The 17,631-nt window shown below is 43.6% G+C and overlaps 1 protein-coding gene across 1 annotated transcript in view; it reads left to right on the plus strand.

Moving 5' to 3' along the window:
• The window catches only part of LOC129696913 (protein lin-28 homolog B-like), a 209,759-nt gene that overhangs the window by 2,514 nt on the left and 189,614 nt on the right, over window positions 1-17,631 (plus strand). The gene's annotated exons all lie outside the window — the stretch shown is intronic.

Genomic DNA, 17,631 nt, shown 5'->3' on the forward strand with positions numbered 1-17,631 from the left:
GATCCCGTTGTTGGATACGGATACGGGTGCTTTTTTTTCCCTTTCACAGAAGATAAGACACAAAAAGCTGGAGTAACTCAGCGGGTCAGGCAGCATCTCTGGAGAAAAAAGGGACTAGGTGATGTTTTGGGTCGAGACCCTTCTTCAGACCCTTTCAGACCCAATAACCCTTTCTGGCTTAAGTCCCCCCTACACCACCTCCAGTTTAAATTCTATTTGGAATATTTTGAAGCACCAAGGAACCAAGAAACGTCACCTAGTATTTTTTTCTGATGGATACTGCCTATCCCGCTGAGTTACTCCAGCTTTTTTTACTCCATGTCTATCTTCGATGTAAACCAGCATCTGCAGTTCCTTCCTGCTCCTTTTCACACGTGTCCTGTGATTGTCTCTGTGTGTGTGTGTGTGTGTGTGTGTGTTGGTTTTCATCAGTTTAAACTCTGGAATCAGAAATGCCGATGATTTTTGATTCCCGATTGCACAGCAGAATATGTGGCGAATATGCCTTTTCATTGTACCGCCAATGTCTGTACTGCCCATTACACACGCGACGAATGAATGGCGTGTAAAAAAGAAATCGCACCCGCACACCAATAGTCCATTTCTGTTAGTGCACGTATATTGAACAAAAAAACCCAGGCCAGGTCAAAGGTGAAAGGCAGAAATGCCTGTCTCATGGTTGGTTGCATGCGGGGAAAGAATTGAGAGTTCAGATACAGTTAGCTTTGGTAGACATTCGTACATTGTAACACACGCCAGCCACCCTGATGTTGATTTCTCGTGGCGAGCCCTTGTTATAATGTTGTAAACTTTCTTACTGACACTCTCTCCCTCGGATGCTTTTGTTTTAGGAAGAGCAATTAAGTTTGATTGGAGTGATCGATATTTGTACCGCCTCGCTGCTTGTGGTGTGCACTGTGCGAAATATTCGTAGCCTATTATTGTGGTATCGGGAGATTGGGGCTTGCTGTGATGATGCATGCATGCAATTGCCGACGTGGAATGCAGTTTACACATAGAATGAATCGGCCCGTTACAGTCAAAAGAGATTTACAGGAGTAAAACGTTCATTTTGGAAGTGCAACGATGGTGACAAATCTACACCGTGCCTTCCTTGTGGCGAATATTGCTGTTTCTATCATTCAATCAATTTCCATTTGGAACTTGTGATATTTTTTCCCCACCCGTCTGTACGTGTGTGTGTGTGTCTCTCTCTCTCTCTAAACCTTTCTTGGGTCATTAAGTCCGGGTTTACGACCTCGTAAGGCTGCTTTATTGCCGAACACAGCGCCAAGAGAGAGAGGGGGCGATGTTTGCGGGCGTGTTGGTCGGTCCATGGACCCCTTGTGCCACAGTGGCTTTCACTTCCATTGCCTTGCGACAGAACCGGGCTGTGTGCAGTGTTGATAAGAAAACAAAACGTCTTTCTTTTTGAGTTCGGATTTCCTCCTTAGCCTTATCACTACGCAGAGAATTAGCATTTTTTAAACGGGGAGGGGAGGGGTGTGGGACTTTTGTTTAGTGATCGAATCCCAGTGTGTGTGTGTGTGTGTGTGTTTGTTTGGTGGCAATGGCTTGAGTCGGGTTTGAGCGGATCTCCAGTGGTTTTTTGCAAGGCAGCAAATCGCGTTCGCAATGATTGGGAGTCGTAATTCTATGTATTTATCTTTAGTGGGGAAAAAAGTGGAAATGGGACTTCCACGTGGTTATTGCCCCCCTTTAAGTCCAGCTGCCAAAGTGATTTCGTGCACTTTGCCTGGGTGCAGTGGCGCAGCCGAGGATTTAATTAGAATTTGTTACAACCGATTTTAGCAAATTAAAATGACAATGAGCGTTGGTGTAAATTCGTTCCCTTCACTTGTTAGATGAGATTTAGAGTATTTTCGTTCAGACAATGATGTGTAGAATTATTAAGGAGATCATCTTAAACAAGTTTTCTTTTTAAACCCCCTTCACGTTCTCAATTATAGCGGAAATGGTCAATTATTTAATCGTTGTATTAAGCTGCGATTTTATATAGCGTGACATTAGTTCTGTGCTGTAGCGATTTTGTTTAAAAAAAAGGGTGTTTTGAGAAATGTGTTTCGTTTAAATGCATTTTCATCGTTTCAGTTGCAAAACCGTGATGAATGTGTTTTAAAAAATATGTATTTTGTGTAAGTGAAGCGCAATGATTTAAATACTTCTTAGATGTCACGAGTTTTTATAGAGCTATCTTGTACATGACCCGGTCAAATCTATCATCAGAAATCGGCCTCTGTTTCATGTTCAATATTTTGAAACGGATGGAGTTAAAAAAAAAAGGATTATTTAAGTGAGTTGGTGTAAAAGTAGCAAGAAATGAAATGTGTAGAGAATCAAAGTCAAGCTATATTTGAACATCTAAAATTTTCGTCAAGTTAGTTGCATTTAAAAAAACCGAAAAATATTTAACAATGCAAACAGCTGGGGAAAAGAAGGTCTAATTTCGGTATATATTATGATAAAACAAAACATCTGCTGCCAAATGATCATTTGCATATCTTTGGGGAATTTCAAAAGGTTTCAATCAAACACAAACATTAGCTTCAACTAATTCATGTGAATTTGGTTTGCAATATTCATTTCCTCCAAGGTTGTGAAAATGAAATACATTTATGATTTTAAAGTTCCATCTCCAGGTTTTTGCTGTTGATCAGGGCTTGGTTGTGTTCATTCTACTTTTAATTTTAAGGGAGGTGTTTGATGGTTGATTTTGATGGATGCTGTGTCTTGGAGTCAGGACTGTAAACGCCTATCTCACCAGGGACTAACTCTACAGAACGTTTTTCCTTCCATTATTTATTATGTAAAAGAATATGTGTGTTATGATTGTGTTTATAATTTGTTTGGTTGTTTTGTTGTTTGTCTTTTGCACAAAAGTCCGCGAGCATTGCCACTTTCATTTCATGCACATCTCGTATGTGTATGTGACTAAATAAACTTGACTTGACTTGACTTGACTTGACTTGACTAGAGTGATACAGCATGGAAACAGGCCCTTTGGCCCAAGTTGACCACACACTGACCAACATCGACACTACACTAGTCCCACCTGCCTGCGTCTGGTCCATACCCCACAAAAACCTGTCTTATCCTATGTCTTACCTGTTGATTCTTGGCTTCTTGTCTTAAAATAAAAGGCGCTAAAGAATGTTCGCTCTATGTTAGTAAATGTGCTGAACAAGTGTATGAAAACATGACTGAGCAGGAAACAACACAAATCATGTTCAAAGTACACAAAAAAAATCACTACCTCGGTGACTGTCAATCACCACCCACCCTCCGGACACTTATTATTATTTATTCAAATCATTTGCTATGTCGCTCTTCCAGGGAGATGCTAAATGCATTTCGTTGTCTCTGTACTGTACACTGACAATGACAATTAAAATTAAATCTGAATCTGAATCTGAATCTGATGTCCATTTTCAATTACCAAAGTTATCTTTCTTAACTTTATTTGGATATGCTCATTTCCAGCCTTACAAATACCAGTTCTGTTTAGTTTATTGTCACGTGTACCGAGGTACAGCGAAAAGCTTTTGTTGTGTGCTAGCCAGTCAGCAGAAAGACAAGACATGATTACAATCCAGCCATCCACATGATAAGGGAAAAACGTTTAATGCAAGGTAAAGTCTGAACAAGGAAAGTCCGAGGGTCACCAATGAGGTAGATAAGAATTCAGGACTGCTCTCTAGTTGTGGTAGGATGATTCAGTTGCCTGATAACAGCTGGGAAGAAACTGTCTCTGAAACTGGTGGTGTGAGTTTACACACTTCTGTACCTTTTGCCTGATGGGAGGGATAAGCTGACTTGAACGTAAGCAATCCTCTTTTCAAAGATGTTAACATGGTATTCTGAGAGATTACGAAAACATCTCCAAACAGTGGAACATTCAAGATTCAAGAGTGTTTCATTGTCAAGAAGGAACTGTAGATGCTGGAAAATCGAAGGTAGACAAAAATGCTGGAGAAACTCAGTGGATGAGGCAGCATCTATGGAGCGAAGGAAATAGGTAACTAACCTTAGAAGGGTTTGGGCCCCGAAACTTTACCTATTTCCTTTGCTCCATAGATGCTGCCTCACCCGCTGAGCTTCTCCAGCATTTTTGTCTACCTTTGTGTTTTATTGTCATATTTCCTGAAATGGAATAATGAAATTCTTACTTGTAGCAGCACAACCGACAGGCAAACATAGTATTCTGTAAAATCCATAATGAAAAACGTTCAGTATATATGCATGGGTTTTTCCCAAGAACATCCTCACACACCCCAAAGATGTACAAGTTTGTAGGTTAATGGGCTTTGTAGGTATAAGTGTGAAAAGTGTCCCTAGTGTAGAATAGTGTTAATATACGGAGATCCCTGGTCAGTGCGATCAAAGCTAAAACCCTAACCCTAATCTGAGGAAAGACATTCTTGCCGTAGAGGGAGTACAGAGAAGGTTCACCAGACTGATTCCTGGGATGGCAGGACTTTTCATATGAAGAAAGACTGGATAGGCTCGGCTTGTACTCGCTAGAATTTAGAAGATTTAGGGGGGATCTTTTAGAAACTTACAAAATTCTTAAGGGGTTGGACAGGCTGGATGCAGGAAGATTGTTCCTGATGTTGGGGAAGTCCAGGACAAGGTGTCACAGTTTAAGGATAAGGGGGAAATCTTTTAGGACCGAGACGAGAAAAACATTTTTCACACAGAGAGTGGTGGCGAATCTGTGGAATTCTCTGCCACAGAAGGTAGTTGAGGCCAGTTCATTGGCTATATTTAAGAGGGAGTTAGATGTGGCCCTTGTGGCTAAAGGGATCAGGGGGTATGGAGAGAAGGCAGGTACAGGATACTGAGTTGGATGATCAGCCATGATCATATTGAATGGCGGTGCAGGCTCGAAGGGCCGAATGGCCTACTCCTGCACCTATTTTCTTTGTTTCTATGTTTCTATGTTTCTATGATAGTTCAAAACAGAAGTCAGACTTCATTTTTAAGTTTTGTGCAGGAAGGAACTGCAGATGGTGGCTTACATTGAAAGTAGAAACGAAATGCTGGAGTAACTCAGCGGGACAGGCAGCGTATCTGGAGTGAAGGAATGGGTGCCGTTTCGGATCGAGACCCTTTTTTCAGACTGAGAGTCGGGGGAGAGGGAGACACAGCAATAAGGAAGGGGAAGGAGTGAAAACGAGACATCAAAGGAGATGCAGTGCAAGGAAAATATAGAATAGATTTATCTTCGTTTAACTAATGCTAATGTACCAAGGAATTTAAAATTCTTTGTTTAGTCTCATCATCTTTCTAAATGCCTTGCAGCGCTAGGTATTCATTTAGACACCGTCTGACAACAGATTATTTGACCATGAAAGGCTACCAAGTCACTATTTCGCGCGGGCAGCTTACAACCCAGTGGCATGAATATTGAATTTTCTGACTTCAAGTAACCCTTGCTTTCCCTCTCCCTCCACCCCTCCCCATTCTCCAACTAGTTTAGTTGTCCTCCTGATTAAATATTACTGATCATATGCCTCGTTGTCACCTTCCCCTCAGCTAACAATGAATCATTCTACATTTACCTTGACCATCGTCTCCTTTGATCTGTCGTTTTCACACCTTATCCTTCCACATCTCTATATCTCCCTCTCCCTCGACTCTCAGTCCAACGATGGGTCCCGACCCGAAATGTCACCCATTCCTTCTCTCCAGAGATGCTGCCTGTCCCGCTGAGTTACTCCAGCATTTTGTGTCTTATCTTCGTTGTTTACTAACAAGTCCATTCCTTTATCCCTTGATAGTTGGAATGGGTAACTCTGATCAGGTGACTGCAGCACGTCAAAGGTTGTGAAGCTGATGAAATGTATGCATCCTTCTCCCTCCCTGCATCCCTACCTATCTTGTCATCTAGCACATATCAGCAGTTTGCCTTGGTCATTAGTGATATACGATCATAGCAGAAGTTCTGCTCCTGCAGTTGTACAGAGCCCTAGTGAGACCACACCGGGAGTATCGTGTGCAGTTTTGGTCCCCTAATTTGAGGAAGTACATTCTTGCTATTGAGGGAGTGCAGCGTTGGTTTACAAGATTAATTCCCGGGATGGCGGGACAGTCATATGCTGAGAGAATGGAGCAGCTGGGCTTGTATGCTTTGGAGTTTAGAAGGATGAGAGGGTATCTCATTGAAACATGTAAGATTATTAAGGGCTTGGACACGCTAGAGGCAGGAAACATGTTCCCGATGTTGGGGAAGTCCAGAACCAGGGGCCACAGTTTAAGAATAAGGAGTAAGCCATTTAGAACGGAGACGAGGACACACTTTTTCTCACAGAGAGTGGTGAGTCTGTGGAATTCTCTGCCTCAGAGGGCGGTTCTCTGGATACTTTCAAGAGAGAGCTAGATAGGGCTCTTAAAAATTGCGGAGTCAGGGGATATGGGGAGAAGGCAGGAGCGGGGTACTGATTGGGGTTGATCAGCCATGATCACATTGAATGGCGGTGCTGGCTCGAAGGGCCGAATGGCCTACTCCTGTACCTCTTGTCTATTGTCTATTAAAAGAAAGTTACATTTTTAGTTTAATTTAGTTTAATTTTGTTTAGTGATGCAGTGCGGAAACAGGCCCTTCAGCCCACAGAGACCGCATCGACTAGTGAACCTAATACAGTCTGAAGAAAGGTCTCGATCCGTTTTCTCCAGAAAATGCTGTCTGACCCGCTGAGTTACTCCAGCTTTTTGTGTCTATCCTCGTACAGTAACACTATCCCACACTCACACGAGGGATAATTTTCACCAGGCCAATTATCCTACAAACTTGTATGTCAGTGGAGGGTGGGAGGAAACCGGAGATCCTGGAGAAAACCCACGCAGTTCACAGGAGGAAGGTACAAACTAGCGCCCCTGGTCAGGATCGAACCCGGGTCTCTGACGCTGTGAGGCTGTAGCTCTCAAATTTCTGCAATATGTTTCCGTCCAGTGAGATGGTAATTTGGCTCCCATTCATAAAACAAATTAACTGGGAATGTGTAATTAAATATATGATGCATAACAGGCTGTAACACTTCAAACAACTAACCACATTATTATTCTCATTAGTCCTCAGTGTATACATATAACCCGATGATATTTATCTAACCTCTCGTGGATTTGTTGATGTTTATATATGCTTATCTTCTTTATTATTTATTGTTTTTATTCTCCGTGTTGCAAAAGGGAGCTCTAAGCATTAAACGCTATGCTGTTTAACACAAAAAATGCTTCCTGGATAACTTGTAGGAAAAATAGTGAAGGATTCCTTGGAGATGGGTTAAAATGTGATCTGGCTAACAATAACAACCATAACCCATGTAGTAGTTAAAATGGAAAAACAGATTTAATTGGTTTCTTATTTTTATAATCTTACCCGGTCAGCTGAAGCTGATTTATTACGTGCCTGGGGAAAGACCTTGCTAATTATATTCCTCAAGAGTCATAGCGTGATACAGCGTGGAAACAGGCGTTCGGCCCAACTTGCCCACATGTCCCGTTTACATTAGTCCCACCTGCCCGCATTTGGCCCATATCTCTCTAAACCTGTCCTATCCATATGCCAGTCTTAAACTGTTTCTTAAATGTTGGGATAGTCCCTGCCTCAACTAACTCCTCTGGCAGCTCGTTCCCGACACCCCCCCACCCTTTGTGAGAAAAAAGGCTACCCCTCCGAATCCTATTAAATCTTTTCCTCTTCACCTTAAACCTATGTCCTCTCCCCTATAACCCCCAAAATTAAAAGGTGGATTATGGAAATGACGGAGACCCTACACTTGGAAAGAATTAGAATAGAATAGAATAGAATAGAATAGAATAGAATAGAATTTAGAATAATTTCTTTATTGTCATTGTAACATGAACCATGTACAACGAAATTTTAAAATGTCAGCCAGTCAGTGCACCATTCAAACATTTCTAAAAGCTAACGGTACATACAAGGTAAAATATTAAAAGATAAACAACTAAAATAAATATCATGAAAATAGCACGCATAAACACCCAACCCTCCATCCTTCTGTCGATTTCACAGTGTACCACAGTCCCTTAGTATGTATCGCCCCTGCGTTCCTTGGCGGCTACATTTAGTGCTTTTATAGCAGTGGGGTAAAAACTGTTTTTTAGTCTGTTCGTCCTTGTCCTTGTAGATCTGTACCGTCTGCCTGACAGCAACAGTTCAAACAGGGAATGTCCGGGGTGGGAAATGTCCTTTATGATGCTCTGGGATTTTTTGATGCAGCGGGAACTGTGTAAGTCCTCCAAGGTAAGGAGAGGGCAGCCGACAATCCTCTGGGCGTTGTCAATGGCCCTCTGACTTGTCTTAATGGACAAACACAAACTTTTTGTCAGAATATGGTCTCTATTCATTGACTATTTGAAGGGGTAGACTGGTTCAGCACGGGAACGTAACTGAAGCTCGAACTCAGGATTAGATGAAAAGTTACACTTTATAATCTACGAACCCCTCTCCAATGATGTATTATTAGTAAATTATTCTATTCTTTTTTTTTTATCATGCCATTTGTTTGTTTTTTCTGCTTTCTCTCTTACTCTCTATCTATAAAAAAAACTAGAAGCAGAACCAACCGATAATATTAACAATGTACGACTGATATACATGAAATGTTTTTACCATAATATGTGTTTGCTTCTAATAAAAATATTATTAAAAAAAAACCTATGTCCTCTGGTCCTCGATTCACCCACACTGAGCAAGGGACTATACATGTACCCGATCTACTCCTCTCATGATTTTATACACCTACACAAAATCTAAAGTGATAAGAGTCTTTGGATCAATTGCATTAAGTGTTTGTGATTGTGAACCTCTAGAAAATAGGCAGGCACCCTGTCCTACAAATCTTCCATTTAAAAACCACGTCCTACGAAAAACGCATTAAAATTTTTGCAATGGATTAAAAATAACCTCACATATTGTATAGAAGACAGACACAGAATGTTGGAGTAACTCAGCGGGACAGGCAGCATCTCTGGAGAGAAGGAACGGGTGCCGTTTCAGGACAAGACCCTTCTTCAGACCCAAAACTTCACCCATTCTCTCCAGAGATGCTGCCTGTCCCGCTGAGTTACTCCAGCATTTTGTGTCTATCTTCGATGTAAACCAGCATCTGCAGTTCCCTCCTCACATATTGTATGGATCTTTAAAGCACAATTGTACATGATATAATAAAGACGTCTGGAAAATTAATTTCTGAGGTTGTAACTCAAATGTAGACTTCTAGTGAAAGTCTTGATTAAAATCTCGTATGTGACTATTTTGGATTCTAAGATGTAATATAAATGCATTTTATTTTATAAAAGGGAAAAGGTGCATTGTTACTCTTGAAATTGTACTCTGCTGATCCTAACACTGTCACGGCCTTGCATTGTATGGTTTTATGATTTGACTTAAATGTGTCGGAAAGATTGCATTTCTAACTCCTCAATTTATTTTCTACAGATTTAACTACAGTCGACAGTTATTGATAGATTAAAAAAATTGTGATAATTGTCGCTGTTATTTGGTTTGGAAAAAGTTAAAAAAGGTCACAAAGGAATAAGGAACATGAGCTTGGCATGTTATAAGGTCATAAGTGATAGGAGCAAAATTAGGGCATTCGGCCCATCAAGTCTACTCCGCCATTCAATCATGTCTGATCTATCTCTCCTAACCCCATTCTCCTGCCTTCGTAGCATAACCCCTGACACCCGTACTGATCAAGAATCTATCAATCTTGCCATAGGACATTCTTGCCATAGAGGGAGTACAGAGAAGGTTCACCAGACTGATTCCTGGGATGTCAGGACTTTCAAGTGAAGAAAGACTGGATAGACTCGGCTTGTACTCGCTAAAATTTAGAAGATTGAGGGGGCATCTTATAGAAACTTACAAAATTCTTAAGGGGTTGGACAGGCTAGATTCAGGAAGATTGTTCCCGATGTTGGGGAAGTCCAGAATAGTTTAAGGATAAAGGGGAAATCTTTTAGGACCGAGATGAGAAAAAAAAAATTTACACAGAGAGTGGTGAATCTCTGGAATTCTCTGCCACAGAATGTAGATGAGGCCAGTTCATTGGCTATATTTAAGAGGGAGTTAGATGTGGCCCTTGTGGCTAAAGGGATCAGGGGGTATGGAGAGAAGGCAGGTACGGGATACTGAGTTGGATGATCAGCCATGATCACATTGAATGGCGGTGCAGGCTCGAAGGGCCGAATGGCCTACTCCTGCACCTATTTTCTATGTTTCTATGTAATCTCTGCCTTAAAAATATCCACTGACGTGGCCTAAATTCCACAGATTCACCACCCTCTGACTAAAGAAATTCCTCCTCATCTTCCTAAAGGAACCTCCTTTAATTCTGTGGCTATGGCCTCTGGTTTTAGACGCTCCCATTAGTGGAAACATCCTCTCCACGTCCTCTATTGTCGATTTCAAATTAGGTTAAATATTTCACGAAGCTGGTTGAATTCATGAGAAAAATCCAGTCATGTTGAGCAAAGATGTCAGACTATTGATTTTTGTGGGAACATTGGCTCTGTGTTGCCTCAATCCTACTGACATTTATAAAATAAACCTCCTTGGAAAACCTGCAAATCACCAATTATTTTTTAGATCTGCCACAGACTGGCTTTACAGTTTTGTATTCTGCAACCACAGCCATTCTGGTAGCTGGTGTTCAATGAGAATGGAGAATAAGTGAAAACTGTAAGAACTGCTGAGGTTCTAAAAATACCACATTGTGTATCAATGCTCACTTTAATGGGATCATTCATTTTCCAAAGATTGTCAGCAGAGGCAACATACATGAAGCTGGTGTTATCTTGCCATGTTTCCTGTCCATTTTGTTTCTCGTCTTCTCATCTTTACCTGCGGAGAAAAGATATTTTGTTCAATGAAATCCACTAATGAAATTCATTGGTTGTGTGTGTGTATGTGTGCATGCGTGCGTGTGCGCGCGCGCGTATGCGTGCCTGTGTGTGTGCGCGTACGCATGCCTGTGTGTGTGCATGGGTATGTATACACATGCATGTATATACATGTATATACGTACATGTATATTCGTATGTGTTTGGCTGTGTGCACTTTTGTGTGTGTGTGTACATTTATGTTTGCGTGCCTGTGCGTGCGTGTGTGCGTGCGCACATGCATGTGTGTGTACATGTATATTTGTATGTGTTTGGCTATGTGCACTTTTGTATGTGTGTACATTTATGTGTGTGTGCGTGTGCACATGCATGTGTGTGTACATGTGTATTCGTATGTGTTTGGCTGTGTGCACTTGTGTGTGTGTACATTTGTGTGTGTGTGTATGTATTTATACGTGTGTCTCCTCATTTGTGCGAGTGTGCGTATGCATGTCTCTGCAAATTTGTGTGTGTGTGTGCGTGTGTGTACTGTATGTGTGTCTTAACTTTTTTTTAGCTGACAAATAATTCCTTCAAAAATAAATGGGGGAAATCGGTCCCTCTGGTTTTGCCTGCCAAGAACCATCTGAAACAAATTCATAAAGAACTGCTTTTTAATTTAGACTGTGCTTTGGTACCTTGATTAAAGTCATCTTTCAAGTTACACCAGTGAATAAAATGTGGTCGTTCTGACATCTTTAAAAGTAGGGTTTTGAGTCACTGTCTAAAAATGCTGTCGGATGGCTTCCTTTAGACAGTTGGGTTAGTTTGCGGATAACTCATAGACTTGTATAAAGTTCATATTACTCATTGCCTTGTTGTATCAAATTGTTTTTTTTTGTTAGACTTTCTTTGAAGGTATAAGTGTTTCAGAACCCTCTGCTTGACAATATCGCACGAAAATGCAGAAAGTTAATGAATCTTTATTTCAAGTTTTCCTCTGGGTTCACTGTTTCGACAGAGGCATGAAACTTGCATGCTCCAAGTTGATGCTAACTCTGTAGCAAGCTTAACTTTGAAACGCATCCACTGTGCTTAGTTCTTTTGATCCAGAACACTCTGCTTAAAACAAATATCGAGCCTCTCAGAGTATTAATTTGATTCATCTCAAGGTTTCAAACATTTGGGGAATGCCACTTGTTTTAGACAGTATGTTTAACTAATCCTGACTCGGTTCTGGTTGACACTATAATTCTTTGAAGATCTGGGCATTTGGCTTCCCACAGAGGATCTGACTAAACTGTCATTGCCCTTTGATGAGACAAAATGGATAACGTTCCCATGCTGATCAGACATTAGGAGCTGTTCCTGTCGAACAGTGATGTAAAAGGGCCATATTCTCCCCGTTGGGTATTTGCCGATGTTAATTGTGTTCTGGCATCTTAAACCCAGCAAAGTATCTATAATCTGACTTTAGGTAGACACAAAATGCTGGAGTAACTCAGCGGGCGAGGCAGCATCTCTGGAGCTTCTCTCCATGGGCGACGTTTCGGGTCGAGACCCTTCTTCAGACTGATGTCAGGGGAGGGGGGGGGCTTTACTGGATGTTATCTTGCGCTAGACGCTGCAAACAGCGCCCAGACCATCGCGGTTCTGACCTCCCCACTGCCGAAGGGATCTGCCGGAACAGCTGCCCCAAGCAGGCAGCCACCATCATCAGAGACCCACACCACCCTGCCCATGCTCTCATTTCACCCCTGCCACTGGGAAGAAGGTACAGGAGCCTGAAAACTGTAACATCCAGGTTCAGGAACAGCTTCTTCCCCACAGCCATTGGGCTATTAAACACTAGAATCTCAAATAAGCTCTGAACTATATAGAGTTAGAGGCATTGTTTTTGTCATATTGCTCTATTATTGTTTGATTTTTATGTCTATGTTGTGTTCACATGTATAAATATGTGTGCGTGTGCACATACACACCAAACCTTTTTTCTCTCTCGTTTATCATATTGTCCACAGTGTACTATGTTTACATATTCCGCTGTGCTGCAGCAAGTAAGGATTTCATTGTTCTATCTGGGACACATGACAATAAAACTCTCTTGTCATTGAAAGTAGGCATGCAGGTGCAGCAGGCAGTGAAGAAAGCGAATGGTATGTTAGCATTCATAGCAAAAGGATTTGAGTATAGGAGCAGGGAGGTTCTACTGCAGTTGTACAGGGTCTTGGTGAGACCACACCTGGAATATTGCGTACAGTTTTGGTCTCCTAAACTGAGGAAAGACATTCTTGCCATAGAGGGAGTACAGAGAAGGTTCACCAGACTGAATCCTGGGATGTCAGGACTGTTATATGAAGAAAGACTGGATAGACTCGGCTTGTACTCGCTAGAATTTAGAAGATTGAGGGGGGATCTTATAGAAACGTACAAAATTCTTAAGGGGTTGGACAGGGTAGATGCAGGAAGATTGTTCCTGATGTTGGAGAAGTCCAGTACAAGGGGTCACAGTTTAAGGATAAAGGGGAAGTCTTTTAGGACCGAGATGAGAAAATCATTTTTTACACAGAGAGTGGTGAATCTCTGGAATTCTCTGCCACAGAAGGTAGTTGAGGCCAGTTCATTGGCTATATTTAAGAGGGAGTTAGATGTGGCCCTTGTGGCTTAAGGTATCAGGGGGTATGGAGAGAGGGCAGGTACAGGATACTGAGTTGGATGATCAGCCATGATCATATTGAATGGCGGTGCAGGCTCGAAGGACCGAATGGCCTACTCCTGCACCTATTTTCTATGTTTATATGTTTGACTTTATACTCTTTATCCTGTACACTGTGAACAGCTTGATTGTAATCATGTATAGTCTTTTCGCTGACTGGAATACACGCAACAACAAAAAGCTTTTCACTGTCGTTGTGCAGGTGACATTATCAAACTAACCAAAAAATAAATAACGCCTCTTAAAAAGTGTTCGAGTAGGTTTATTCATTTCCTTGAAACCTCTAAAAAGCTTGGTGGTGCAGCAGTAGAGTTCGTGCCTCACTGCGCCAGAGACCCACAATACAATACAATACAATTTAATTGTCATTGTGGGAGGGGTGGGAGGGAGGGGGCAACTTTTTAAAATCTCTCCCTGCATGGGAGACCCGACCTTTTCTTGTCGGGTCTTCGTTGTCGTTGGGGCTGCAAATGAGGAGCGGCCTCCAACAGAAGAAGCCGGGGACTCTGGTGCCGACTCACCTCACCGTCACGGAGCTGGCCGAGTCCGGAGCGGGTGGAGCGGTGGTGGAGCGCTGCTGCTGCTGCTGCTGCTGCTGATGCCGATGCGGAGGCTGCTGCTGCGGGTCTGCGGACGGCGGCACCGGGAGCCCGCGGGTCCCTGGAGAGAGACCGCTTTTCAGGGCTCTCGCAACGGCGACTTCTCCCGCCCGAGTTGCGGGGTCGAAGAGCTCCTGGAGCGGGGCCTAACATCACCGCCCCGCGCGGCTTGGAATGGCCGCGGGACTCTGCGAGCGCACGCCGGGGGCTCCAACATCAAGACCCGGTGTGCGACCTCGCACCACCCGGCGTGGCTTTAATGGCCGCGGGACAATCGCCATCGCCAGCCGGGGGCTTTGACTTTGACTCTGACATCGGGGGGGGGGGAGAGTGCAGTGGAGAGATAAGTTTTTTTTGGCCTTCCATCACAGCGATGTGATGGATGTTTATGTAAAATGTAAATTGTGTTGTGTCTGGGGTCTATTTGTTTGTAATGTATGGCTGCAGAAACGGCATCCCGGGTTCGATCCTGACTACGGGTGCTGTCTGTACCGAGTTAGTACGTTCTCCCTCTGATGAAGGGTCACCAATCCCTCGCTCCAGGGATGCTGCCTGTTCCGCTGAGTTACTCCAGCAATTTGTGTCTACCTTCGGTGGGCCAAAGGGCCTGTTTCCACGCTGTCTATCTAACCTAAACTAAACTAAAAAGTATCGGTAGGAAATGCAGAAGCTGATTAGTCCGATTTCAAACAATAGTCTTGAAAAGGTTTAAAAGAACTTTTAACATCTTATAAATGTCTAACAGGCATTATAGAGTGATACATAGTGGATACAGGCCCTTCGGCCCAACTTGCCCATACCGACCAACATCTGCCCATGTTTGGGCCATATCCCTCTAAACCTGTCCTATCCATGTATCTGTGGACTTTACTGGTTTTACCCTTGCACTAAACGCTATTCCCTTTATCATGTAAATGCACACTGCGGATGGCTCGATTGTAATCGATTGTATTGTCTTTCCGCTTACTGATCAACATGCGGTCATGGTGGCGCAGCGGTAGAGTCGCTGCCTTACAGCGAATGCAGCGTCGGAGACACAGGTTCGATCCTGACTACGGGTGTTGTCTGTACGGTGTTTTGTACGTTCTCCCCGTGACCTGCGTGGGTTTTGCTCCAAGATCTTCCGTTTCCTCCCGCACTCCAAAGACGTACAGGTTTGTAAGTTAATCGGCTTGGTAAATGTTAAAATTGTCCCGAGTGGGTGTACGATGGTGTTAGTGTGCGGGGGTCGCTGGTCACCGTGGACCCGATGGGCCGAAGGGCCTGTTTCCGCGCTGTATCTCTAAACTAAAACTACGTTTTTCACTGCACCGCGGTATACGTGACGATCAACTAAACCAAACCGTATTATGTACGGTGGCAATCTCAATATCTATTGCAACCAAACATCAAACCGCCTTTATGAGATCTTAAGAAAGAATAACGTCGATGTTGGCAGGTGATCTAAAGCAGTGTCAAAGAGATTGATTTCAAGGAATAGCATTAAGGGCCTCTCCCATTTGCATGCGATTGCATGCGTTTGCCGCGAGCAAACGTGGTCGCTTGAAGCGTACGGACACTGTATGGCCGCGCGGGACCGGTCCCACTTAGAAACACGGAGTTGTGCGGGGCTGGTCCCGACATCGCGCTTGGCCCTGAATATCTGACAGTGTCCGAAATCTTCGCGCGCCAACGGCCTGTCGGCACGCAGGCGCATTGCGGTCGTACGCAGCAATGACGGTGTACGCCTAGCGCGTGATGTCGCGCGATGACGTCAACACCCGGCGTGGCGTCGCGTGATGACATCACCGCCCGACGCCCAAATTCAGTTGGCCCGCCTCCTGCCCAGCTGATTGGTGAATATGACGCGAATGACATTACGAGCGAACATAGCGCGAACTTCACGTGAACTCCGCTTCCGTTAGGTCGCGCCAAACGCATGCAATCGCACGCAAGTGGGACAGGCCCTTTAGGAGGGAATGGTATCTTGGACTCTGACAAGTGCAACTGTGGAGAGGTACAGACAATGGCCCACCCGCCTACTGACCTGCGGCAGAGAGGCATGCTCTGCCGACAATCTCCGCAGAGGCACACATGTGGCATTGGCTGTGGCAAAGCGATGGCAGAACCTCGTCTGACACACGATTAAAAAAAAAAAGGATGTGAGGTGGAGAGGTCTTTTAAAGGTATTTTAAGATGGAGTTTGTACGGTCTCCCCGTGACCACATGTGTTTTCTCCGGGTGCTCCGGTTTCCTCCCAAATCCCAAAGGTGTACAGGTTTGCAGGTTAACTGGCTTTTGTAAATTGCTGTAAGATGTAAAAGTGAGATAACATCGAGCTGGTGTGAATGGATGAGCTATGGTCCATGTGACTCGGCGGACCCTTATGCCCCTGTCCCACTTAGGAAACCTGAACGGGAACCTCTGGAGACATTGCGCCCCACCCAAAGTTTCCGTGTCCCGGAGGTTCCCGGAGATTTTTGTCAGTCTCCCTACCTGCTCCACCACCTGCAACCTCCGGCAACCACCTGCAACCTCCGGGAACCGCACAGAAACCTTGGGTGGGGCGCAAAGTCTCCAGAGGTTTCCGTTCGGGTTTCCTAAGTGGGACAGGGGCATAAAGGGCCTGTTTCCATGCTATATCTCTAAACTCTACTCCTTTTCTATAGTCGCCTCCACTCTTGAAATATCTGTGCTGCCTCCAGTTCTGGGCCCTTTATCCTCCCTGTTTTTTAACTGCTCTGAGGTGGAGAGTGAACAGTGTTTTATTGTCATTTGTCCCAGATAGAACAATGAAATTGTACTTGCAGCAGCACAGCAGAATATGTAAACATAGTTCACCGTTAACAATATAATAAACGAGAAAGAAAGCTCAGTGTGTGTGTGTATACATACACATACTCACATATACACATATATACAAAGATACACACAGAATGCTGGAGTAACTCAGTGGGGTGAGGCAGCGTCTCTGGAGAGATGGAGTTGGCGCCGTTTTGGATCGAGACATCAGTCTGAAGAAAGGTCTCGACCTGAAACGTCGCCAATTCCTTCTCTCCAGAGATGCTGCCTCACCCGCTGAGTTAATAATAATAATAATAATAATAATAATATCTTTTATTGTCATTGCACGTCAGTGCAACAAGATTTAGTATGCAGCTTCCAACCGATGAAAAAGAAAAGTAAAATAAATAAATAAGCTGTGTGGCGTGACCATCCGAGGGAGACAGTCCGGGGGGGTGGGGGGCACTCAGCAGGGGCGGTTCAGAGCCGCTATAGCTCTTGGAATAAAGCTGTTTCTGAAATTACTTCAGCATTTGTGTCCACCTTCGATTTTACCAGCATCTGCAGTTCTTTCTTACACAATATACATAGAGGTTGGTGGAGGGTGACATAAAGTTTAAGGCTGAAGGTAATACCACCAATATCAGAGCAGTTATTAATGGGGAAGATTGAAGGCCCAGAACT

Source organism: Leucoraja erinacea, chromosome 5, assembly GCF_028641065.1.
Source record: "Leucoraja erinacea ecotype New England chromosome 5, Leri_hhj_1, whole genome shotgun sequence".
Taxonomy (NCBI): domain Eukaryota; kingdom Metazoa; phylum Chordata; class Chondrichthyes; order Rajiformes; family Rajidae; genus Leucoraja; species Leucoraja erinaceus.